This window comes from Mustela nivalis (genome assembly GCF_964662115.1).
Source record: "Mustela nivalis genome assembly, chromosome: 4".
Lineage (NCBI taxonomy): Eukaryota > Metazoa > Chordata > Mammalia > Carnivora > Mustelidae > Mustela > Mustela nivalis.
The window spans coordinates 1,573,320-1,600,814 of record NC_139023.1 but is presented as its reverse complement, the minus strand read 5'-3'; the positions used below and the strand labels follow the sequence as shown (position 1 = coordinate 1,600,814).

General features: G+C 45.9%; 1 protein-coding gene across 2 annotated transcripts in view; it reads right to left on the bottom strand.

The window, feature by feature from the left end:
• The window catches only part of RASGEF1B (RasGEF domain family member 1B), a gene marked incomplete at its 3' end in the record, with an annotated part of 333,562 nt that overhangs the window by 213,459 nt on the left and 92,608 nt on the right, over nt 1-27,495 (bottom strand). Inside the window, exon 1 of one of the 2 annotated variants that reach the window (XM_082726497.1) lies at nt 5,450-5,464. The exons of the other annotated variant lie outside the window; for it this stretch is intronic. Of the gene's footprint in view, nt 1-5,449; nt 5,465-27,495 lie in introns of those variants that run through there. 2 annotated transcript variants of the gene reach the window in all.

Genomic DNA, 27,495 nt, shown 5'->3' with positions numbered 1-27,495 from the left:
AGAGGCTTAACCCACTGAGCCACCCAGGCGCCCTGCTGCATTGATTTTTAAAAACAATGTTAAAAAGATAAAGAGGGGGCGCCTGGATGGCTCAGTGGGTTAAGCCTCTGCCTTCGGCTCAGGTCATGATTGCAGGGTCCTGGGATTGAGCCCCGCATCGGGCTCTCTGCTCAGCGGGGAGCCTGCTTCCTCCTCTCTCTCTGCCTGCCTCTCTGCCTGCTTGTGATCTCTCTCTGTCAAATAAATAAATAAAAATCTTAAAAAAAAAAAAGATAAAGGGAAAGGAACATGATCCAGGTTACAAGCAGCTGAGGAACCGAGAAGTCCGGGGAGCAGGGTTTGGTACCAGGAGCACTGCATTCCTTTCTACGAGAGCATTAATGTCAAGGCAGGATTTTTAAGTTTATATTTAAAACTGTTTTAGTGGCTGATTCTGTAATCAGTCATTCCTTCATGTCCTCACCCCAACAGTTTTGAAAATAAACACTATCTCACTCCAAAATGGCTCTTCAAAGGGTGCTGTCCTTTTTCCTTATCCTTTTTTGTTTTAGCCGAAGACACGCAATGTTACATTAGTTGAAAGCGCCCAGAACCGCGGTTAGACGAGCCTCAGTGTCACGCTCTGCTCACAACTGCTGTCTTCCCGCACTGTGCCCTTTTGTTTCAGGAGCCATGAAATGTGTTTAGCTCGGGAGACAAATCTGTGTAAACCCCACCATCCGTCTTGCAGGCCTTGCCTGTGCATGCCGGGCTCTGTGGCAAGAGTCAACGAAGTCCACCTTCGCCTCATGAACCGCTCACCTGACAACCGGAGAAGAGGAGGCGGAGGTTGGAGCTCCCAGGAAAGAGAGACGTCAAGCCAGCAGCTCCTTCGAATAGAGCGTGTCTCTACATCGGCATGCTGGGCCCCAGCTGTGACAAGATACGGCCACATGTCCCAGACCCATGTCCTTCCAGAGCCGCTGAGCAAAGGCCTGCGGCAGAGTCGTCACCAACAGTTCCAAGAACCCGCGTCTCCAGCAGCAGGATTCCGGGTCTGGTCTAGAGCCGCTGGTCTCCGCTCTTCCCGGACGACCCGGCACAGGGCCCCGTCAGTCACTGGTGCGCAGCCCAGGCGAAGGGAGCTGTGTGCGACACTGCTCTGTGGAAGCACGCGGAGGAGACCAGACAGCCGCGGGGCAGCTACGAGGCGTCGAGCACGATTGCCGGCACGTCACAGACCACTTCGTCCACACCGGCCACAACACGGTAAGATCAACACGCGTGTGCGGTGGGCGTTACGCAGCTAGGAGAAGTCTCAGAGATTCTGAGTAGCTCGTCTAAAGGTATGTGATGGGGCCGTCGGGTCGCACAGCAGCACGACACCCTGGCTTTTCGTTCACTTGTTTTTCCTATTACTTATTGAGCCTTTGTCAGGCATCAGGCATTATACCAAACACTTAAAGGATTATTTCAATAAATCTTCAGAATAACCGTATTTGGTAGTAAATGCTAATTTTAAAATTTGATCGAAGAGCAAACCGAGGGATAGAAAAGTCAGTCCCTTGCTCGAGGTTATACAGTGGATCTAGGGCCGGAACGCGGGCCGTCCGGCGGCAGGGCACAGGCTCTGTGAGAACGGACGCGCCCTCGGCGTTGCTGTGTCTAACTCCAGTCTCCCGGGGAACAAACAGGACACGCTCAGATCATGTTGAGTCCCGGAGTCAAGCACGTGTCATGGACATGCACGCGCACACATGGGAGCACATGCGCGTGTGCACACATACACGGGGTGCGGACTGAGGTACGTGGGTGGTCGGTATTAGAGAAGACATTCAGGAGACAGCGGGGCCTGCAGTGCGAAGTGGAGAGTCCAGAGTCCCACTGCCCCACCGAGATGATTTCAAAGTGAAAGTCATTTGATTTAACACAACCCGACAGTCTGCGATTAGGGTATCTTAATTTGCTGAGTCCTGTTTTGGGGATTTATAGATGAGAAATTAGACAAATTAGACAAGCAAAATAGGGACAGAGGTCTTAGAATTACCAGTTTCTTATTTTGTCAAGCAAGTTCAAAACAATAATTACCACGTACTGCCACTATCGTTTCATAAAAATGAACACCATTAAATTTAAGTTTGTGGAGAACGACTTGTACTGTCATTATTTTACACTGTCACGGACAGCGAAAATGACATCCAGGTCCTGCTGACTCACACCTGGCATCTGGGGACACGCTTTGGATGCGTGGAAGTGCTCAAACACACGTGGAGACCCAATGAGTCCGTTTACATCTTCGGTGACACATTCCTTCTAAATTATTCTGCTCCTGGACTCTAGAATATTCATGCAGAAGTCCAGTCAAGCTCACAACTTACATGACTACTTGAGCATTTCACAGAGGACTAACCTGAGACCCAAAGGGATTCAGTGACAGCCTCAAATCAGTCTCCCGCTAGGCAGCTCAGTAGCGGGACTGGAATCGCGTGCAGGGATTCTCTGTGTAACCCCACACGAAGGAGGTAGGCACGAGTAACTTCCAGCGTCCATGCGAAGGGTGCACCCTGGGGAACTTTTACATGTCAGAAAACAAAGAAAGGTTGTAAAAGACAGCCTTTGCAGAGATCGGCCAGGCTACAACTGGGTAAATGACAGTATTCACACATAGTTTCCAACTCCAGAAAAACCACTCTTGGGAAAGAAGATCCCTTCAAGTCACTAGCATCTGGGTTAAGTGTATAGTATTTATGCTAGAATATTTTTATCATTTGAAGTCCCTTGGAAACAGACTTTTAAGGTGATATTATAAACATGAGAACTCTAATATAATTTAATTACTCTTTTATGATTTAGATTTTTAGGATCTCATCATTTAATTTAATCATTTAACGAGCTCATCATTAAAAACACCAGTTATAGATCTCCATAATGTGCAGAGGTTTCCGGTTAATGAAGTTTGGCTAGTCACTGAATACGTGCTCCCAAAGCCCAGATTCCCCTCTGCGTGCGGCCGCGTCTCTACGATGAAAGCACCTGCCGTAACACCTGACAAAGAGTAGATGCATAATAGATCTAAGGGTCTCTCCCCTTTCCTGTAGGTGCCCACGTGGCTATTTTGATGGGGGCAGTGCACGTTATATGCATTTCTGTGTGTGTCCGTTAACAGGGAGTTAAAGCAGTAGCTGCCCCAGGACCCAGGCTCTAGAGGACATCCTCGGTGACCACCTCACCCGTGTGTGGTCAGACGGTAGCCGCACTGGGCCCTAGACCTTCCACCTGGGCCGGCCTGTCCCAGTCTGCTCCCTGCAGTAACACGCCTCCCCACCCACAGGCCAGTCCCGGTCCTAACCTCAGCGGATCTGAGAAGGAGCCTGGACCCCATGTTCCACTTCAGAGCCGTGATTCGACTCCAGAAGGAGACACCTACTGGAGTTGTCTACACGTGTGTATACAAACCTGCTGAGGATCTTGTCCAGAGGAACATTCTGATTCTTTAGGTCTGGGACAGTGAGAGTCCGTATTTCTGACCGTCGCCCAGGTAATGCCGATGCCGTCGGTGCACAAACCGCACTCCGAGGAGGAAATATCTGGGCCGCCATTTCCCACCCCACGGGGCACCCTCGACCGCCTTGGCTGCCTTCGCTTACGCCCGCCGCGAGCGCTCGCACCAGCCGTGGGCGGTTAGAGGAGAAACCGTTCGCAATCAGAAAGCAGGAGAGCGAGAACAAAAACAGAAGCAAAGAGAGGGGGATGGAGGGGAAGGGAAAGACGGAAGGAAAAAAGAAAAAGCAAAGTGGGAGTCGTGAGGCTCTCCTGTCCTCTGGATGTTCAACCTTCGTACAGGGACACCCATGTCCTCCCGGTTCCCCAGACTACTTCTCAAATCTTAGTATTTGTTATTTGATTTTCACAACTAAATGTACTTCTTAGGGTTTATATCTAAGTATCTGCCAAGTAATGTACAATTATGTGGGGTTTTCTCCCCAAATCCAGCCGACTAGAACATCAGTTAACCGCCACATGTTCTAGACCCCGACGGAAGCCTATCTGTGTGTGGGAAAGGGCAGGTCGCGTGTGGCCACTTCCACTGGCTCGTGCACGGCGGCAGCTGTCGGACAGGCCCTCCCTCCGTCGCTCACAGCCATGCAGTCTGTGAGCGCCGCACTCTGGCTGTCTCGCGGGATGCAGAGGGCCGGGACTTCGAGTCTCACACTCCTGGCCTCCTACCCCGATCACCCTTGCCCTTTGGGGAGATTATGATGTTCTTTGGCCCTTTGCTTCGATGTCCATAAAACATGGATAATTACGTCTACCTTCTGGATTCTAACAAGAACTAAATGAAATAAAAAGACGAAACATCTACTACAATGCCTCGTTAATAGGATAGAGACTCAATAAATAGAAGCTAACACTGATATTTTCATTCTGAAAAAGAAAATAATCATTTTTCTTTTAAAAGTTTGATAAATGAAAAAAGTTTGATAAGTGATAGTGACTTCAAAATTATATTAATATTGGTTATTGCTAACGCTTTTAAGGCCACATTTTAAAACAAACAGAGTGAGCCTCGAAGGCCATAATCCACGCCACAATGCATTTCAAGCTTTCAGAGTCTCCCTGCAGTGGGCTGACTATGGAATGTCTTTGAACCCATCGAATCAGCATTTTAATTCCAGAAGATTAGAGAAAATAGAAAAGAAGAAAAGTTAGCATTAACTATTTTGGCTTCCACAAAATGTTCTATAATTTGGGAGAAAGATATACTGGCCTTTTAAGAGTTAAGAACAATAATTAAATCCAACCCCAGATCGACTATATAGACCCTGTAATGATTCAAGTATCAATCCGTATTAATTGGGTACAGATGATCCCATGTCTTCCATTTAATTCCTATCCACACCAACTGAACATAAGTTCTTTTCACAGAGTATTTCTCTTTTGCAGAAAAGATTGACTCTTGGACCATCTGGATATGATCAGAAATGAGGCTCGGACAGAATCGTTTACTGACTGAAACAGCCAGACACTGAAACAGCCAGTGTGGTGGATGACAAGGAGCCCATGTTTTTGTTTAAAAAAAAAGAAACATTTTTGTCATTTGGCTCGCATGCATTTCACATTTCGAAATATTTTGGGACAAGCACTGAAACTGTGAGCCTGAATCTCATCATTATGGAGAAAGAAGCGTCTTCAGGGAAGCCACTGCCAGGTCACCACACGCCTGACCCTTCTTCTAACCTTGTTGTTAGTCCCAGAAGAAACACTCGGGTCGAAGACACCAGGAGAAGGAGGCAGCCCCACAGCCAACGGGGAGGCCAACTTGCCCAAGAGATGGGCGCGCTCGGAGTGGGCTCTGGCGTCTCTGAGCGGCCCCGCAGCTGTGGGCAGAATCTCTCACCTCCCAAATCTTTCTCCGTCTTTTCTGCAGCCAAATGGAAAGAGAAACTGTTCTAGCTCTCAGATTACTCACCAGGCCAGGCCGGCTGGAAGGCGGGCATCGTTCGTGAACGCGTAGAAGCTGCACACGCCACCTGCGGCCCACGTAGCTCCCTCCCAGCGCGGCGATGCTGTGGACAAAGCAGCAGAGTTGAGCCCAGAGCCGCCAAGAAGAAAGGGGACGTGCGGCCGGCGAGGGGGGCCCACGCCCAGGCGCTCCCCCAACACTCAGCCTCTAGAACCAGACTCGAGCCCCAGGTCACAGGAGAGGAAAGGCCGCCGTCCCGGGCGGAACGGCTCCAGGCTCCTGCGGCGTCACCTCCCTCTGTCGCCGAACCGTCTCCTTTCGGAGCCAGGTCAAAAGCAGATTGGGGCACGTCTGGGAAATATAGGGTCTTTGCGTTGTCCACGACTTCCCCTCCCTTCCTCCCCAACGGTGCGTCGTAGTCCGCGGCCGTCCCAGAACCGCAGCTTCCTTGACGAAGGAAGGAAGGAAACCGGCCGCGTCAGTGAGACCAGTACTCGCGGGCGTCTGCACCTGACTGGGTTTCTTCATCGCGGTCTTTCCAACGGGGACCACAGTCCCTGAGGCAATTCAGACTCCGTGTAAAGTGTTTGATGGGCAAAAATAGGGCCAGAGTAATTGATGATTGTTATTAATGGGATCACAGGTAAGGTGGTACGTTTTCTTTTGAATGAGCAGACCACAGACGAGTGGCGTGAAGAGACAGCCAAGTATAACCCTGCCCGCGTTATACCTTTGCAGCTGATATTTGTTAAATCCCTACAAATAAAAATTACAAACTTGAGTGCTTGGCCCTGGAATCAAACGAACTTACATCTCATCTTGATTCACTGATTCACTAACTATGTGACCGTGCGTCCACTCCACTGCTCCCCGACAAGATGTATACACACTTAATCTCTCTGGAATATGAATAATACTGGGGGCCTGGGTGGCTCAGTGGGTTAAGCAGCTGCCTTAGGCTCAGGTCATGATCTCAAGGTCCTGGGATCGAGTCCCGCATGGGGCTCCCTATTCAACAGGGAGCCTGCTTCTCCCTCTGCCTCTTCCCTCTGCTTGTGCTCTCTCTTTCTCAAATAAATAAATAAAATCTTTAAAAAATAAAATAAAATAAAAAATAATGTGTGGATGATATTGTATCCACATCAGTTATGATGAGGATTCAGTGAATGAACAGATTTGGCACAAAACATACACTAAATAAACTGTTAACTTATTTTTATCATGATTATTTTTCTTCTTACAGCTAAAGTTGATGCTGTTAAGTTCTTCTCGAAGGTTGTCAGAAGATAGCATCATTGTACGAGTGTGTTTGGGTTGTATTGAGATTTTCTTGTGATTCTTTTTTGAGGAAAGAAGTTCTGACCAACGGTGTAACAAAAGTCCTGTAACAGTGAGCTACTTCCTTGATGAAGTAGTTTCCTTGATGAAGATTCTGAACCTGCATATGGTGCCCAATTTCATTATGCTGACTGGAGTTGCCAAGTCACAGGGTTTGCATATCTTATCTTCTGATACATGTTGCCAAACTGTCTTCCAAAAAACGGCACCAACAAATACGGATTTTCAACTGAGCATCCATTGTGTGACAGGCGCTGTGCTGTATCTCATTTGATTCTCCATATGATTATACAAAAGTGGATTTTTATCTTTATATATGGTACAATATTGTGAAAACAGAGCTCCAGTGTGTCAAATAATGTGCTGGAATTATATAGGTAGTAGGTGATGGAGAAGGATTTGAAACAGACCCGAATTTAGATGGACCAGATGCTTTCCAACTGCACCAAGGAAAATATAACTCAAGAGAGAAATGAATTTGAGCTGTTGAAATATATTCATAAATCTGTCAGATTTATAACTAAGTGACATCCCATCCCCACATTTGTTTACATGTCTATAAAATTAGAAGGTTCAACGGACTAGTGTCGATGATGGCTTTCAACCCGAGGAGTCTGTGTTTGGGGTTCTCTTCAACATGAGTCCTGGTTGACGAGGGGATGTCTGCATGTAAGTATGTTAAGAATGTGACTATGTTGGCTGTTCTCCATGTTTACAAAGTACTAAACAAGAAGAAACAGACCTTAGTTAGGTACAGCCAAAAGGTTTGTTTGTTTGTTTGTTTGTTTAAGATTTTAATTATTTATTTGACAGACAGAGATCACAAGTAGACAGAGAGGCAGGCAGAGAGGGGGGAAGCAGGCTCCCCACAGAGGAGAAAGCCCAATGCGGGGCTCGATCCCAAGACCCTGGGATCATGACCTGAGCCAAAGGCAGAGGCTTAACCCACTGAGCCCCCAGGTCCCTCCAAAAGGTTTTAGAGTTAAAAGATCACCTAAGACTATCTGATTGTCTCAGTGAAAAACCCAAGATATAATAATGGGTTCTCTGCCCTCAAATAGCTCCAGTAAGGAAAAAAACCATTAACAATCCCAGGGGGGTTGGGTATAAATACGCCTGAAGCACGAAGCCTAACCAAATGGTGTCTTAAGGTCCTCTTAGCTTTGTGCCTCTATGGCTTGTCTCTACTAAAGATTCAGGCTTATTTGAAAGTTAAAGCTAACATGGGGAGCCTTAGTGAAAAAGGCACGCATAAATTATATTTCTATGTTACCCAGAGTTAGCATCACACATGCCTGTTGTCAGCTCCTAACCTGTCATGACTACGCACTAGGCCAATAGTTTTGAAACCTTGACTTTGATTAAAGATGTCAGTCCCTGGGCCTCATGTACCAGAGATTTTAATTTCTAGGGTTTCCATCGGGAGCAGGAATTTGTACTCATAGTAAAGGCCTTGGACGATCTAAGTGAAATGGTTTCCATGCTTCACTCTGAGGAACTAATCCTGCACTCAGCTGAGGTAGCGGAGAAGAGGTACCCTCTCGGAGCTGGCCCATGGCCTTGATGCGCATGGAGGAGAAGAGTAGTTAAGGGCGCCTGGGGGTCCCAGTGGGTTAAGCCTCTGCTTCAGCTCAGGTCATGATCGCAGGGTCCTGGGATCAATTTCTGCATCAGGCTCCCTACTCAGTGGGGAGCCTGCTTCTTCCTCTGCCTGCTGCTCCCCCTGCTTCTGCTCTCTTTCTGACAAATAAATCAATAAAATCTTAAAAAAAAAAAAAAAAAGAGTAGTTAAAAGTTTAGAAAAAGTAGACCGGAAAGGGAGTTCCTTTGGGGTAGATGCTGTTGCTGCACACTCTTACTAAGATATCAAAGGCCATATTCAGTGTATTTTATTGTTGTTCTTTAAGTTATATTGTGAAGTGAAGGCCTACCTATTGATAACAAGATAAATCAAGAAAAATGGTAAGAATAAGTATCATCATTGAGCCTTTATAATTGCTTCTGAAGAGTTTTCTATCTTTAGTTTCGCAAACACTGACAATTTTCTTACCTGTGTTAAAACAGTCATTTCCACATTTGTGAAGAGATAAAACATGTCCACCGTTTCTTTTGGCTATATTAATCTAATCCTACCCTAAAGAAATACGTGACTCAATCAGTCAAGAATGTTTATTGAGTACTTACTAATAAGGACACATAAGTAAACAAAGTAGATAGAATCCCTATTCTCATAAACCCTATAGACTCTTAGTAAGCATTAAATGCAAAATTTTAAGTATGAACAATATTATACATGTAAGTAGGAGATGCTATAAAAGTATACAATGGAAGGAACCAATAATTTAATGCATGGGATCCTGGGATAGTTTCCTGAAAAAAACACACCAAAACTGAGACCTCAAGAATGAGTAGGGTTTGTGAGGGAAAGAAAGGAGACAGAGAGGAGCATATGAAGGAGGAACACAAGGCATTCACGGGCCAGGAAAAAGGCTTGTGTGGCTGTAGCGTGAAACCCCCGGGGCAGGGCAGCAAAGGGGAGTGGGTCCATTTTTCACACTGAGTTAAGAATTACAGACTTTACCCAAAATTCAGTATGAAACTATTAAAGGGTTTGAAGCAGAAGACAGGACTGATCTGGTTTGTTGTGAATAAAGATCATTCTCTGGCTGCAGCATGGGATAGTTCTGTGCAAGAAGGAAAATGGATGTTGGAAGATGAGGTATAAAGTTCCTGAAATGACCCGTGTGGACGGTGTCGACAGACTGGGCTATGGTCGTGGCAAGAAGATAGAGAGAAGTGGGTGGATTCACAAAACATGGAGGAGGGGATTGGCAGGAATTGTCGATTTCGATGGATCTGGGTAGAGGAAAAGTCAAGGACGTCCCCGCTCTCGCTGGAGCAACTGGGCGCCATTTCCTCAGACGGGAAAACATAGACTAGGATGAAGCAGATATTCAGATAGCCGACTCTCCAGTAGAACCTCGAGGATATGTAACGTGTGTTGAACTGGCAACCAGTCACATGAGAATTGGGCAATCAATCAATCGATCAGTCACTCCACCCCTCCCTTCTATTTGTTCCATCTAAAATATTTAACACGAGCCTTCTCAATCAAGGATCCAAAAAACACAAAATTCCAAAGTGATTCTCTGCCCAAGCTTCTACTTCCACAGAATTCTGACCTTAAAGCCAATACTTTCCCCAGCCTAAATCATCTATTAAGCAAGCTATTCACAGAGTATGTCTGTAATGGTATTTGATCTTCTCTTTTGTTATATGATAAACTATGATAAACTCTCTCAGAGACCAAGAATGAATTAGTTGCACACAGTATATTCATTATGGATATATTTCAAAAAGAAACACAGAAATCCTTAATGTTGGAGATCCCTTCAGTGTTAGAGGTCTCTTTGAAAATAGGTATTTCTATACTCACTGTATACTTACTAATAGAATTTTTCAAATAGGAATTCTTAATAAACTAAAACTATAATCCAAATCAGTCAGACTACCATCTGGTATGTCTTAGAATCATATTGGCTCAGAAAATATTTCATAATATATGCCATTCACTCAGTTCCTACTTAGTGCTATATATTTAGTTTCAAATCTTTCAACAAACCTAGAGACCTTTTTTTTAAGATTTTATTTTTTTAAGTAATCTCTACACCCGTGTGGAGTTCAAACTTAAAACCTGGAGATCAAGAGTGACGAGCTCCACCAACTAAGCCAGCTGGGCCCCCCACCTAGAGACCATCTGATGGCTAAGAAACATGGAGGGAATGACGGAGCTGGCCAAGGTCACACAGTTAGTAAGCAGTAGAGCAAGAACTCACACCCAGGTCCACCTGCCACCGGAGCTCTTTTTACTTCTCTGAGCTGTCTCTTGTGAACTCAACCAACCAATAAGGCAAGTGATATTTTCAGGTTTAAAGAAAAATGTTAATTATTCCTGCTCCACAGCTGGGAAACAGGTTCTTAAGGCTCTCAATCCTCTTCATATGAATAACACTTAGTAACTCCTTAGTATACATCATTCATTTGTCTCAATGCCTTCATGGTAAATAAAAAGAGCTTTCCTTATTTCATCCTAATTCAAGAAGAATGTGTGTAACAACAGTCCTTTAAAAACAATACTCAAGGGGTGCCTGGGTGGCTCAGTGGGTTAAAGCCTCTGCCTTCAGTTCAGGTCATGATCTTAGGGTTCTGGTATTGAGCCCCACATTGGGGAGCTTGCTTCCTTCTCTCTCTCTGCCTGCCTCTCTGCCTACATGTGATTTCTCTCTCTCTGTCAAATAAATAAATAAAATCTTAAAAAATATATACATGAAAATAAAAAATAAAAACAATACTCTAATCATCCCAAACTAGAAAAAAAATTTTTTCATCAACAGTAGAATAGATAAAGAAGTTGTGCTGTATTTAAATAATTTAATTACTCTACAGCAACGGAAATGAACTCCTATAACTGCAGGCAACAACATGAATGAATCTCATAAACACAATGCTTAATGAAAACAGACGTATGATCTAGCAATTCCACTTCTGGGTAATCATCCAAAGAAAAAAAACACTAGCTCAAAAAGATATATGGACCTCCACATTCAGTGCAGCATCATTCTGTAACAGCCAAGATATGGAAAAAACGTAAGTGTCCCTTGATAGATGAATGGATAAAGAAAATGTTATAGAAAACACACACACACACACACACACTCACACATACACACACACACACACACACGCGCGCGCGCAAACAATGAACTATTATTCAGCCATAAAAAAGGAAATCTTGGATGGCCCTTGAGGACATTATGCTAAGTGAAAAAAGTCAGAGAAAGAGAAATGTATTATAATCTTGCTTATATGTGGGATCTAAAACAAAAACAAAACAAAACAAGCTCACAGATATAGAGAACAGATCAATGGCTGCCAGAGGCAGGGTGAAGGGTGGGCCACATGGGTGAAGGGAGTCAAAAGACACCGGCGTCCAGCTAGAAAACAAGTCATAGGATGCAATGGACAACATGGAGACTATAATTAATTATACATATTATTTATTATATACACATTGCATATTTGAAACTTGCTAAGAGTAAATCTTAAAAGTTCTCATTTTTAAAAATATTTATTTATTTTAGAGAAGGGGGGAAGGGCAGAGCAAGAGGGAGAGAGAATCCTCAAGCAGACTCGCTGCTGAGCGTGGAGCCCCATACAGGGCTCGATCTCAGGACCTTGAGATCATGACCTGAGCCAAAATCAAGAGTCAGCAGCTTAACCAACTGAGCCACCCCAGCACCCCAAAAGTCCTCATTACAAGAAAAAATTTTGTAATGATGTAATGCTTTGGTTTTGGTTTTTGTTTGTTCCGTACTGAAGTGAACTGATTGTTCGGCGGCATGTTAACTAGACTTACTGTGGTGATCATTTCACAACATCACATCATTATGTCACAGATAGCTGAAGCCAACACAATGCTGTATATCATATTTACCTTGAATTTTTTTCAAGAAAAGGAAAGAAAACAGACACAAATGAGTACCTACATTATGACTCATGTATCTGAAGTACAAAAACAGGCAAAACTCATCTGTGCTGCGTGAATGCAGACCGCTGGTTACTTCTGGAAGGGTGACAGCTGGACATGGGCACACAGGTGAGGGGCTCTGAGGTACCAATGCTCTCTGCGGCTGTGCCAGTGTATTCGCTTCGGGAAAATTCATCAAATCGCATGTTTATGCTTTTTGCACTTTTCTGTATCTATGTATTACTTCAATATAGTTCAATTAAAATAATTTACCAAAAGATAAAAATACTTAAAATGACTTTCATATTTAGGTGAGACCTTAGATATTTACAGTATCAATGAAAATATGAAGATGTTCCCTATCATATTTTAAAGATTTTATTTATTTATTTATTTGACAGACAGAGATCACAAGTAGGCAGAGAGGCAGGCAGAGAGAGAGAGCAGACTCCCCGCTGAGCAGAGAGCCCGATGCGGGACTCGATCCCAGGATCCTAAGATCAGGAGCTGAGCTGAAGGCAGAGGCTTAATCCACTGAGCCACCAAGGAGCCCCAATGCTCCTTATAATTTAAGCCCTTAGTAAGTATTTAAAATAGATAATAATGAAAATAATTTACAAAAGCACAGATAAAAAATAGCAAAATGTTAATAACTATAAGCAGTCGAAAAAAATACTTTCCACAAAAGATTATTAGTGCATTTCAAAGACTATTTCACTGAAGGATAAGATGACAGAGAAACTTCAACCATATGGAAACTTGGACAACAATTCCCCCTGTAATCGTGGATAAATTACTAAATTCCTCAGTTTCCATGTCACCACATCTAAGAGCAGGATAATTCCTATCTTCCTCACAGGGGTGTTGCGCTGCTTAATTAATGTTTGTGAAGCACTTTCTGTTCCCTGGGTGAAAGGAACCACAAAAGAGCAAACATAATTATGTTTAATTGCAGGGCTGATTTTGGAGACACACGCACACACACACAAAGTGCCTCCGGACTGCGATGTGACTCGATCACTCCATTAGAATCACTGTCCGTGACATATGCCTGTGGCTTCTGCTCTACCTGAGAAAATGGCCTTTTAAATGTGATGCGTCTTCTCTATCTGTAAAATGGGGTAACAGGCTTTCCGTGATTCGCAAGTGTGTCTTTATTCTTTGTAAACGCCCTGCTGTGATCTGTAGATGGAAAAGCAGCCACAGGTTGCTGTGGAAAGAGGAAACGCAGCCTCCTGCCGCCGGGACGCATGGACTTGCTCTTCTCCGGGGAAGCCGGAGCCGACGTCTTGCAGGAAGGCCCCTGGGAACCGGCTCCGCTGAAGGAGAGTCCGAGAACAGTCCGTGTGCAGGAGGCCAGGCTGCTAGATTTCGAGAACTTTGGGGGGTTGGTTTGTTGGCCTTCTGGGTGGTTACTTTCCACTCTCCCAAAGGGACCGCTGATTCTACAGGCCCTTTCACGGAGGCCATCATCATTTCTATTCTTAATCAAAGGGCTTCAACGTCCACAAAACCAGGCTTTAGAAATCCAGTGATACGCACAACTCGAACTACCACCGAACGGGGCCGTGGGGCCTTCGCAGCCCTGAGACCGGGTCTTTCTCAGACCTTGACATGGGGACATCAAACCATTGTGTCACTGCAGCGTACACATTTTAGAAGAGAAGATCTTTATAAGAAGATATCGTAGCTATATTTCTCATTTCTCCTTTTTAACAGGCTAGGTAAAACCTAAAGAGACCCACGAGAAAGGTTTTGAAGTCCTTGGTGAAGATCAAAGGACTTCATACATGAAACCAGAGAGCTCCTCTGGCATTAATTTCCCACACCACGTAGAACTAACTGTGTCTTCCCTGTCTTCTCTTTAGTTAACATATAGAAATATTCCTTATCCCCTCTCCTTGATTAAAGAAAATAGAATTCCAGGCAGAACAGACTACTCCCAGTTTTAAGTCACCATTTGGGGCCATATACTTCTATTTCTGTATGAAGTCTTTCAATAATTAACCTTCTTCTTCCTCCCTATAAAGACAAATCACACGGAGCTACTTTAAAAATAAAAAGCAGTATAAATCTTGATGACAGTAGATGTGACTTTTCAGTAGCTAAAGTTCCCCCCGAAAGATTAAGTTGTCTGTCTGAATACCTCTGTAACACCCACCAAAACCTTCTAGGGAACAACACTGACGCATTCTCTTCGGAAAATACAAACCAGTCAAGTGCACCGGCTTAGTGAGTGCAAGTCCTGAGAGTTTCCTGAAATCACACTCGGTCATCCGATGATTTGATTTTCAACACTTAGCAAGATACTCACTACCACAGTACAAACAGACCTGGGGGATATCTATGGAGATTTTAAGGAATTTTAAAATACACTAAATTGTCTACACATTCAAATCATGCCCTCCAAAAAGCACATACACTACAGTTCGTTTTGAGGGTGGGATGAGAAACAGAGCAATGAAAGGCCAAAATAAGAGTTTCATTTTATTTCGTTTTTATTTCGGTAAGGGAGCAAAAGCTTCAGCGCTTCTGCTGTGCTGCCAAGTGGGGCTGGTGTTTCATGATGCGGGTGAGGAACCCATAAAAGCTCACAGTATTCCGGGAGCCAGAGAGCACCTCCTACAGGACAAGCAGGGCTCATCTCCACCACGTTCACGTCCAAGAACATGGTCTCTGACTCCCTGGCCGCCAGTGGGACGAGTCATGTGAATGTTTATCAGTCATTCCTTTCTGAAGTTTGAATTAAGGGAGAACGATTTGAATTCTTTCTGCAGGGCGAATGAATTAAGAGAGATTCCAGAGGTTGATGTCCTCACCCTTGATGCGATCCAGCGGCCATTTCCGACTCTGCCGTCTGGGCCTGGCAGGACTGTGTGAGGCACGATCGTGGTAGGTCGGCATGGCCACGGGACGGAGTCTGACCAACGACATGTGGGCAGGACGAACACATAGTAGTTCGAAGCGGGAGTTTCAAGAACCAGCGAGCAATTTTCCATAGATTCTGTTCCTCTCCCACAGCTCTGGCCACGTTCCAGCTGTGGCCTTCTCCGTCCGCTGGGGCATCAAAGTGCGAAGAACAGAATGCAGGATCCCTGGTCACACGCCGTGGACATAAACGCAGGAGGGAAAAACGAGCCCTGCTCCTACGGCTCTGAGACGTGGGAGTCCTTTGTGTCCGGGCCACCACCAAGCCCCTCTGACTGCGTCGGCTGCTCACTGAGGGGAGATCCGGGGACTCCTGCCACGATGGCTGCGGCTGCCTGTGTTCCAGCGGCGTCGCCCGCCGTCTCGGCCCGCCTGGTCCTGCGCAACCGCACCGGACCCCTGGGGTTCTGTTGCCCATGGAGAGACTCTGCACGACTTGCCCAAGGCCCACGCAGGGTCACTGCCAGTCATTACAGGGACGGCCGGTGAGTAAATGAGCAAACACACCAACGTGTTCACATCGAACATTCATGAATCCCTCCCTCTCCCTCAAGAAAACGCTTCTCTTGAAGCCCGAGGTCCTCGTGGCCTGACTCCGCTGTTCAGAGGAGCCGTGCAGGCGTGACGATGAAGCCCAGCCACAGCTCCACGCCAGTGCCTGGACGACCAGCCCCGGAGCGGCTACAATCTCCTTCCAGGAGCCGGTGTCCAGACTGGAATGCCAAATAGTCTCGGTTCTTTTCTTTTTTTTTTTTAAGAAATAAGAATCTTACATTTGTAGTCTAAATCTCCCTTTTTCTTTAGAAACTGCCCAGGTCAAAGAAAACATGAGCAGGCGGCCCTCACCACTCAGGCCCGCTGCCCGCAGTGCACAGGCGTCCACAGCTGAACCTCTTGGGGCGTCTTTGTGGGGAAAGTGGCCATTATCCATCTTCAAGAAGCCCCGGGTTGTTAAGCCCAAACCCTGGCCAGGGACCCAGCTCAATTTGCAAAACAAACAAACAAAAATTCTACTACCTTTATTACTGGAAGAAATTTCCTTATCTTGGTAGCAAAAACTATGCTAACCAAACCAAGTCCAAGTCAGTATTCGACCTCTCTGTTGGTCTCACCGGATGGCTAGCTTCTGAATTCACTTTTTCTTTTTCCTGATTATCAAAGTAATACATGATTATGACTAAAACACAGCAAAATGTCAATATGAGTACAAGAGGTACTCATTGTCTAAGTCTGATAATAAACAAAGTTTAAAATACACCTATATTTAGAACTTTCTATTTTTACTTGTTTGGTATTTTAATTTTTTCTTATTAGGTAGTTTTCACTTTTTCCTAGACTAGTCAAGTTTTAGATTTGACTTTTTTTTCTGGTCTCCAGAAAGAGTAATTTGATCTTAATATATTCCTTTTCAAAGTGCTTCACTAATTCTTGTGGTCATTCTATGGTAGGACTTCTTCCAGAAAGATAGTGGGAATTATCAACTCTTTTGTTATGAATGACTTGTCTAGGGACGAATGGTTTCATTATTTACTTTTTAACTTTTAGTAAGTATACTTTTTTCTTTAAAGAGTAATTCATATTAATTGTAGACAACTTGATAAATACTAAAGCACGGAGAAAAGAAAACCGTTTCCCATAGCCCCACAGCCAAAAGATAACTAACATTATTATTCTGGTGTGCTTTCTTTCCATCTCCTGTTTTTATACACAGGGTTTAAACATATGTGTAAAAAAAAATAAGCATATGCATGTGCATATGTGCACGTGTGTTATGTATAGCTACGTGTTTGTATCACCAAATGGAATACACGGAGAGAGAAAGACAGAGACAGAGAACACTAGACATTGCACACACATTATATATTCAGGTATAATTATGTATGTTTGTTATGAGCTTTTGCACTTATTACATCAACGTTAGCTGGGGAACGTAACTCTGCCACTCATATTCCGCTTGAGGGGGAAAGCTCTCCCTTACAGGGAAGATAAAGGAGAAACACTCTGTCTTCCCCTCCCCCAAATCCATACACTGAAGTCCTAGCCTTCGGTAATTCAGAATGTGACTGTATTTGGACACAGAGTCTTTAAAGAGATGATGGAAGTAAAAAGAGGTCATTAGGGTTGACTCTAATCCAACATGACGGGGTCCTTATAAGAAGAGGAAAGACTGGGACATGGAGAAAATGTGAGCACGTGGGGGAAGGACCCTGTGAAGACAGAGGGGGACAGTCATCTGTAAGAGACGTCCTAGAGTTAGATCAACCCGGCCGACGCCTTAACCCTCGAGCGCCAGCCCCAGCATCACGGAGGCTGTTTTCAGCTCTGACTGTGTCCCAGCACCTCGAGCCTAGTGTGGGCTCAACAGAGCTTTGAAGAAGACGCTGAAATGATGCCATTTTCTCTCCCGGCAAAGTGAAAAAGAGCTTGGACTGATCTGTTTTCAATGAATTCCAAGACTTGCTATTTCTGGAGTATTTGTAGAGGTCGCTTCTCTGTGGGGTCATTAATCTGGCAGGAACTGAAATAACCTTGTTTGCCACAGAACTTTAAAAGTACATCAGGGAACCAGAATTCTTGGAGCCCGCTGTCCCTTTCATCGACTCTGGTCTGGGAGTGAGGAGCTGACCACCCCCTCCGCTGGGCTTCCAAAGAGGTCGGGAAGAGTTGAGATTTTCCCTGTTGTGTTCCTAAGGACCTGCTTACACATCGTCCCCCTGTGACAGCAAGTCAGGAGCTCTGTTCGGCGCAGACAGTCCGGAGTGCCTGACTGTAATGCAGAAATCACCATGAGAAGCGTGGAGATAAATAAAGCATGAGCGGCCTGATACCTGGGACTTGGCAGTCCAGTCAGGGACACAGACACACACCCAGAGCCTACGGTACACGGCGGGCTGTGACGAGGGTTATGAGGGACACGGCGAGATGGCAAGAAGCGAGGTTAGTTTTGCCGGAGGCAGGGCGGTCTGGACAAAGAGGCCTCACAGAACAGAAGGCGGCTGAGCGGGAACTTGGAAGGAAAACAGCGATAAAGACGGGCCCTGGGATATCTTGCTCTGTTCGAGCTGCCAGCGACCTCAGCTCCCCCACTCCTCTCTCCGGTGAGGAAGGTGCACCCCGCAGAAGAGCCACCACCTCAGGCTGCCCACCTGCCCCCTCCACACCACCCGCACGCAGCTCCAAATCTGCAGGAGCAGAGGACGTGTAGACCAGAGTCTTTTTCTTCCCTAGGCGTTTGTGACAGACACCAAAGGCAGCAATTAGTGGTCCGGCCACAAAACCAGCCCACGGCCAGGGCAGCCTCTGCAGGAGGCCATCGCTTGTGGTAGTTATCAAGGGACCAGATTTAGCGGCCGGCAGAGCCGCACCTGGGTCCTGCAACCGGCCTACAGAGCCTCAGCAACAGAGCCAAAGTAACGGGGCTAGATCAGAGCGAGCTTTAAGCTCCAGGTAGGGAATCTTGTGGAAAAGTCCAACTTCCGTTCAAAAGAGAAGATCTCAAAAGCAACCAAAGGAATGATGTTTTGCCCTAGAATGACAGGGTTCGATATATCAGAGGGGCCGGCGTGGGTCTGTGCTCTCGTGCGGAGTGTGCTTCCCTGCGTGAGTCTGGAGGGCTGGCACAGGCGGCCGCGTCTCTGTCCCTCCCGAGACCCCACTCCCTCCCCACCCCTCAGGTCCCGCTGGCAAGGACAACAGACCAGCCCGAGGGGGCTGATGCCAACCCCCAAAGCAAACCTCCCGGGGCGAGTCAGAGAAGTGGCCAGGGCCCGAAAGAATGCCCTGCGACAGTTTGATTTAAAGAGACTATTCAGTTCTCTTCCCCCTCATCCCTACCAGGGCCTGCATAACTGAATAATTAAACGACGAATCTTTATTTATTTATTTTAGATTCACAGGAGCAGCTGTGCCTTTTCTCTTTGCTGAAGGACACGCAGACTCGATTAGATCCGTGTTGTTTCCACCTCGTTTTCTCTCCTCCGTGCTCTCCCGACCCTGTACCCTCATCTCCTCCTGTTCCCACCATGGAAATAGTTGTGCTCCTACCCACTCCTGAAAAAACACATTTCTCCATAAAACAACAACAGACCGTTGCCTCCAGAGAGCAGATGCAGTAAAAATGGTCTGATTAAACTCGGAGGCTTTGTCTCTTGAAAAAAGTTACGCCTATTTTCCATACACGAAGCAGCCAGTTAGAGACGCACGACGGTGATGAGACACAGATTCCCCGTACGAGTGGACTGACTTCCCAATGGTGGAAACGCATTTCTGAACGACAAACAAAGCAACTTTTACAAGTACCATCATTTTAATAGCGTTTTTAATCCGTTTACGGAGCACTCAGAAGGTATGGAAGGTAGTATTTTTCCTAGCAAAAGTTAAATAAGATATGGTAATGGGGTACCAGAGCTGGGGAAGGGGCTGGCATTATACGCAGCCTCTAGACCAGCCATGTATTCTCCAGATGGGGAAACGAGATCGAGAGAAACCACAGGGCTCCCCACGTCACACAACCAGGACCGAGCCTCAGAGCAAATGAGAAAACTCCAGGCTAGAAATCCGCCGTAGTTCAAGTCTCTGGTCGCCACATTTAGCCTCTGTGTCTTTCAGGGTAGCCCGCGGCCGACCCAGCTGTGCGACGTGTATGCGTGTGAGGCATGTGTGTATCTCGGCCGAGGTTCCCGCTCGCTGAAAGGAAGTGAGCACTGGGAAGCCTCAGTAAGATACGGTACGAATTCCCCGAGAACTCTCGTCCCAGCACTACCCAAACCCCAGATGAACGGCCTGTACCCCGAAGTGTTACTCGGCTTTCTATCAAGGCTTCCATAGAGACAAAGAGCCAGACTCAGTCCAAATAAAGGGCATTTTTTGCACAAGAACGAGCACAGAGTATATGGTAGGTTTTGGGGAAATGCTTGTCCACCTGCTGTGAAGAACGCGGGATCCACTTTCCCGACGCAACAGATGGTGACTTCCGGAGTACGAAGTCCACATAGAGACCCCCTCGCTGTTAGGAGAAACGCAGGGAGCTCCCAGGGGGTGAGGGAGGGCGAGTCTGTGGGGCGGCGCGGGGCGAGAAGGAAGAGGAAGACAGAACCGTCAGCCTCCCCGGCCTCAGACGCTGGGAGGTCGCTGGTCAGATAAGTTTATTTCATCTCAGACCGACGCGGCTGCCTCTGGAAGCCACTGGCCACAGCCATCCACTCAAGGTCTCACCTACTCAAAAAAGATCACGAGCAAAAGGACTTTAAAAATCCTATTAACATTTTGCTTCCTTGCCTTCCTCACACAGTGATTCAGGTAAAATAAAAGCCATTTAAAACTGCTGACTCTGGGACACCGGGGTGGCGCAGTGGGTTAGAGTCTGAGCGGCTCAGGTCATGATCTCAGGGTCCTGGGATTGAGCCCCGCATCGGGCTCTCTGCTCAGCGGGGAGTCTGCTTCTCCCTCCCCTCTGCCACTCCCCCTGCTTGTGCTGCCCCTGCTCTCCGCTCTTTCAAATAAATAAATTAAATAAATAAAAATGCTGACTCTTCCATGTCCGTGAAAGATACCTAACCTAGCCTCCTCTCTGATTTATTCACGAAAATCTGTGAAATCTGGTTATATATTTCTCTTATATAATACTTCTGATTGTTAAAATAAGGAAAACTTAAAAAATAAAAAAATAAAGTAAGGAACTTAAAAAATAAAAAAAATAAGGAACATGAGAATGTAAACTATTCCATGAGCTACTAATTATATTGAAATCTGCTTAAAAGACCCTTGTACTCAAAAGCTTCTGTTATCACTGAGCTGTGCAAATGCCCACATTCCTAAAACAGCAGCTCTGTGTTCTAAAGGTACATTTGGAAACCACGCTTGTAGGGGAAACCAGAGAAATACCAACAGTCACGAGAACCGGGTCCACTTCTCTGAAAGGAGACTGAAAACTTCACAAATCCTCACAAGTAGAAATCCTATTAAAGAACCGTAGTTTGCCCATCTCTGTTGCAGCTTACAGAAGCCCCTTCCCGAACAAGGCAGGAAGTGGAGTGAAGTGGCTGAGTGTGGATGTTCTCGTGACAGAGAAACCCCGTCGCCAACAAGGGAAGCATCGCTCTAGCGAGAGGCATTCTTCGGGTCTGCTGTCTCCCTACCTCTTATTTGACAACTCCCCCAATCAAATTAACTTTGGGATTATAAACAAACCAGAAACGTGCTGTGTAAGGACCCTCCAGCCCTGTGTTCCACTCGCACTGGAAATGCTCTCAGAGAATTTTCCGCCTGAGAATTCAAGGGGCCGGGCCCACGCCGGCTGAACTGCTCTTCTTCTTCCCCGCCTCAAAACGGAATCACCCTTTATTGTCCCCTTCTTTGTCATCGACCACGTCTGTCTTACTACCAAGACCTCCATGTTTCACTCTTGGCGCGTCCTTCATCTGGATTTTCTGCTCTCTATCGTACGCCATCTTCCCATCCACATGGAAGTCCAAGTGGGCCCCACGTTGGCCGTCACGCTCTTATTCAGCCGACTGCTGTAAGTCAACGTCTCTTCATCCCAATTCAACCTGTACACCGAGGCAAGCATCGCCTTTAACGCATCATATTCCTACTCACAACTTAAAATTTAAAAAATCAAAGCTATCTAATTCCGTTCCAAAGCCTCCTATACCTCTAGAATCATACACCCTGCAAGTCATTTTGCGGAATCTTCTAACCCAGAAGGGCGAATCTCCTCACCGAGTCATGAACTTGAGATGTCTGTTCCTTTCTACGTCCTGACTCATGGAATTCTATCTGACAAGCCATTTATTTAATATCTCTGGGCCTCAGTTTCTTTAGCTATAAAATGAGGCTACAATACACGGCAGGGTTTTTGAGAACCTCCAATAAGAATAATTTATTTGCAAGTTTTTCTAAATTGTTAGGCTCTAGAAACGTTCATCTGTTTATGAGCCTTGGTCTGCTTCAAGGTTGTACCCAACACACTTAGCACCTCTCACCCACTGGGACAATCCCACTATTGATGCACCTGCGTCTGTCCCACACCTGGCTGTAATCTATTTGGAAGCAGAACTGCATTTTGTTACAATTCACCTTGAGCTTTTTCCTAATCAGAAGAGTTTGGGGGATGAGCCAGTCTTCTCGGTCTTTTCAAGGCCCACCACAAAGTAGACACAATACACGTCTGCCCGTTGCTTTAGTTGGGCCCTGAAAACAAATAAGGGCGAGCAGCGGGCTCTCATCTCCTCAGACCAACTTTCCCATTAAGGGACAACAAAAACGCGTGGTGATTAGTGAGAAAATATCTGTGAACTGTTAGAAATAGTTTGAGAAGCATTTGCCACAAATAGCAACTTCCTGCTCTGGGGAACTTTGAAATTATGATTTCCAAATGGTGACTTGATATCCAAATCTCACATTTTGCATGTTATAACCTTGGGGAGGGCAGATGGTTACACAGAGGCAACCAAGTCTTGTGAAAGACAGGGACTCTCAGTGAGTCTCCAAGAGTATTCAGAGTGTCTAGATTTAAAGGTAGTGGGGACTTAACAAGGCTTTTTGCAGTCCTTTTCTCTTTGTCCCTCCCCTGCCATTATCTAGAGAAATGTGTGTGAGATTTTTTTCCATAAGCTACAAAAACAAGCATACCCCTGGTTAGATTCTCTAATAGTCCTTTGGTCATAAAACCGTGGTTTACGGTTAGCAAAGTTTCATGAGCTCATGCTTCCCCTGGTTACACAACTTACCCCGATCAAACACCTTTCCTCTCCTTTCTGCCGGGGCCTCCATCTGCCATCTCTTATAGGACTCTTTCCTCCCGCACAAAGATGACACAGCCCACACTCCTTACAATAATCCATTTTTGAAGTGTAACTGCGCACCTTGTAAATGGGAATAACGTTCAGAGTAGCCTAGAATTATAGGGCTACAAGAATACTTAAAATTATCTATAACAGACCTGCAGTCCAGTTAAAACTTTTACAAACGGATGAAAAGTCTTGGTCAGTCTGAAGATTTCCTGAAGAAGTGAGGACACAATCTGTAAAACTCCTGGAACAACTTACTACCTGGCAAATTAGCTGGGATTTATTTTTTAATGGTCAACTCTCGCTCTTGGAAATGGTGCGACAAAATGGCCACTTTCACACATTATGGGGGAGCGTATAAATTTGAAAAACTCTTTTGAAAAAAAATTGGGCAAATGTATCATGAGCCTCAAGCTGTTCCAATCCTTGGACTCAGTAATCCTGGATCTAGAAATGGCTTAAGGATATAAAAGCTGAAATACAGAAAAAAGACTTTTAATGCCTAAAATGTTTCTTAATTATGGTTACTCCAATAGTAAAAAAGGGAAAATCTTAAATGTCTAACACCATGGGATTAAGTATGGAAATTAAGAGATTACACTGAACAAACAGAAATTGCAACCACATCCCTTAACATGGAAGAGGGGTGGTGAAGAGTCGGTTACAAAGCAGATTTACTGTCGTAGCTGATGAAGCCCACATCAGAAACCCCGAGGGAAGCTCAACCGCTCGGTTTCTGAGTCTAATGATAGAGAGGTCTGGTGGGCTGGGATACCGTGCATCTCCCTTGTCTTCTTCTAGGCCTGCCGTAAAGTAGACACAGACACAGGTTTGCTCATTGCTTACATCGGTCAGTGAAAATGAACAAGGTGAAAAAGAATCTGATCTGAGAAATTTTACTTTAAGGGAAAAATACATGCTGGTGAGTGATAAAGCACACAGTGGGGGGTAGGGTTTCACGATGAGCCCAACAGTCCACTCAGGTCATCCCAAGCTCAGTTCCCACAAGATTCTAACTCTAAACCCCGTGGCGCCACACTGGAAAATATTACATCTACCAAAACACTGGGAAGGATAACATTCCAGTGACATATTTCTTATCTCTTATTATACTGACAGATGAATTTTCCCAGTAATAAGTGTTATAGTGGCAGGTTCCCCTCTTTTCAGTTTATTCTAGAGTTCTCAGACTTTAGGAATGGAGATGGGGCGGGGGGGGGGTCGAATCATCCCACCATCAATTATTATACACTCATTCAACTAAGACAGGAGAAGGCATGATAAAATTATAAATGGGAACATGGATGACTTTCTATCAGTTTTATTTTATTTTATTTATTTTTTTATGTACATATATTTTTTTATTTTCGGCGTAACAGTATTCAATGTTTTTGCACCACACCCCGTGCTCCATGCAATCTGTGCCCTCTCCAACACCCACCACCTGGTTCCCCCAACCTCACTTTCTTATTTCTACTTTTCAACTTTTTTCCAAATTTCTTATGAGGAGTAAGTGCTGTTTTACGATTTTAAATGAAAAAAACTAAAGGGACACATCTTGCTGATAATCTAACTCATAACCACAGAAGTTTAGACCAGAGTGCCTTCCTTATTTCAAAAAACAGTTAAGTGCCACCCTTTGCCAAGTAGTGTGCTGGGTAAAAGATGAGAAAGCCATGAACCATGTTCTCAAGGAGGTCAGAGATCTCTGAGGGAGATCGAGAGTGGCACAGATTCAAGTGCCAGTAACACAGGTTAAGGTAGGGGGTGCGTTAGGGGCACTAGCAAAGGAGTTCTTGGTTCTACGCACACTGGCTCGTGAGCAGCAGAGGATTTCACGGGAAAAGGAACTCTCAAGGTGAGCTTAGGAGGAAGTTTCACTTCTCTGGGGGTAAGTGATGGGAGGAAATTCCAAGCAGAGACAACAGGACTAGAGAACACAACCAGGCTGGGAACTCAGGAAGGTACATCATGGGCACGAAGGAGATGAGGAAGGCAAGTTCATCCGGCAGCCCAGGGAGGACGACAGGCAAGGACTGGAGCCCCCGGCGGAGGTAAAAGTCTGTAGGACACAGTGACAAGACTGGCTATGGGAGACAGAGGACAAGGACTGAAGCGTGGCTCCGAGTTTTGTAGTTTAGGCAAGACTGACTAACCCTAATCCTCAGTTTAGTTAGGGGGACAGTGAGGCCATTAATTAAGTCAAGAAAACTACGAGAAAGGATATGTCTGGGAAGAGGAAAAATGGAAGAAAGGAGGTCACGGTGGACACCTGGAGTCTGACTGCCTCTGCACAAGCACCCGGCAGTCGTGTGTGTATTACCGAGAGAGAAGTGTGCCGCTGGCCGCAGGACACAGGCCAGGGTTCGAGGCGGACGTCTGGGAGTGGAGATTGCTTGCCAACACAAAGGCGGGAGAACAGGAGCAGCCTCCTCACCATCCCTCCAATTCCAGATCAGCCTTCCCTACTCCCGTCTAATCAGCTCCGCGTACCGCGGCCCCAGTGATCTCTCAAACGGGAAAGCTGATCATTTAATGCCTCAACTTAGAACCCGTCCATGCTCCTGATCTCACTGGTAATCAGAGGAAGGTCAATTGAAAGGACAAGGAGATTCTATTTTTTGCCTGCTGGGCTGGAAAAAATTAAAGATTGATAATATCCACTGCTGGTAAGCACATGGGGAAGTGAGCATACAGTTCTGGTAGGTGAAAATCGCTATGATATTTTGGGACATCTATTACCATTTTAAAATCTCATAATTCAGGGTGACAGACGGTAGCTATGCTTGCGGTAAGCTTAATGGATAGAGAAGCTGCATCGCTATGTTGTACACCTGAAACTAATGTAACACTGCCCAACTACACCCAAAGAAAAACAATCTGAAGATAGAATTACAAACCATAAAATAAAATAAAATAAAATCTCATGACTTTGGATCTAGCAGTCACACTTTCAAGACTCTTTTGGGAACAAAATCAATGGTACAAAAGGATGTATGTACAACAGTCCTCACTGCTACTGTGTTTGCAAGAGCAAGACCTTAGAAACAACTGCATGCTTACTAAAAATGTAATGTTCAACGTGAGACAGGAATCCATCAGAATCCTAGAGGAGAACATACGCAGTAAAAATGTAATGTTCAAACAAATGAGTGGCAATCCACATTATGCAGTAGTATGACAGCTGTTAAAAAGTAATAGTAATCTCCACATATGTTTAGATTTGGATCTAGAAAGATGTTTGTGATAGATTAACTAACATTAAGGAAAACCTGAGTTGCCGAATTCTATGCGCTGATTTAAGAGAAAACAAAGAAAAAAGTGACATTCATAATAGATATGCTAATAATAGTTAATGTGAATAGCGTGCTTATTTTTATCAGATATTATTGTACGTGTTTGATGTGCTACTAGTAAAGTAGGCAAAAGATCCCTGTGGCTCCCATTTCACAGACAAGGACACTGAGGCCCACACACACTAACTTGTGCAAGGTCACACAGCTAGCAAGTGGCAGGCGGCGTTTACACCAGGCGTGTGGCGAAGCCTGACCTCTGCTCTAGTCTACTACACAGATTATTAGAGAAGGGCTAGAGGTCACTATTTCTTCTACCGTTGCATTTTTGGACTTATTAGGAAATGTGCTGTTTCTATAATTGAAAAAAGCTCACTCGGAACAGAAGGGAGTGAGACCCCACAGACTCCCAACTGTCCTTACAACAAAAGTACAAACTTCCCACCGCCGCGCCTCCGAGAAGCCCGTTCTCCTAAGACTCAGTCCGCACAGGCTGGGGCCTGGCCAGCTGGGGATTAAGCTGCCCGCAGAGCTTGGACATTGATTTGAGGAGAGACAATGACAATCCACGTTCGTAAACGTCTTCAAAAGCTTCTGAGGACCCCGCTCCCAGAGAGGGGGGAAGAGAGGAGCTGGGCTCACCGGCTCGTGGTTCACGTTTCAGAGCCTGACGGTGCCTCAGAAAGAAATCCATTATCAGCGAGCACAAAGGGCGCCGCCTGGTCAGGCCTGACAGGGAGCAGACTGCGCCGAACAAAGCTCTGCTGCCTGATTTATGCGGCGGCTCCCAGCTGCCCAGGCTGGCCCTTCTGTCCCCGGCACCCGCGAGCCCCCCGGAGGTCATCCTCGGGCTGCTGGGCCGAGGATCTGCGCGCGGGTGCGACCCCAGATCAACACCCAGAAGCTCCTCCGTTGCTGCCCACAGGACTAGCCGCCGCCCAGCCCGTGCGCCGGGTCTCAGGCCGCGGGAAGGAGCCGCTCCCCTCACCATCCACCTCACTCGGGCGGAGCCTCCGTCTCGGCCCGACCCAGCGGGTGTGAAGCTCCGTCTCCCTGCCCGTGCCACCCCTCCCGCGGCTTCCGAGGGGCCTCCTAGAGCCGCGTCACAGGGCAGCTGGGCTTCCTCGGGGGGCCGGAGGCTCGTGCAGGCCAGCGCTGGCTTCAGTCGGAGGCACG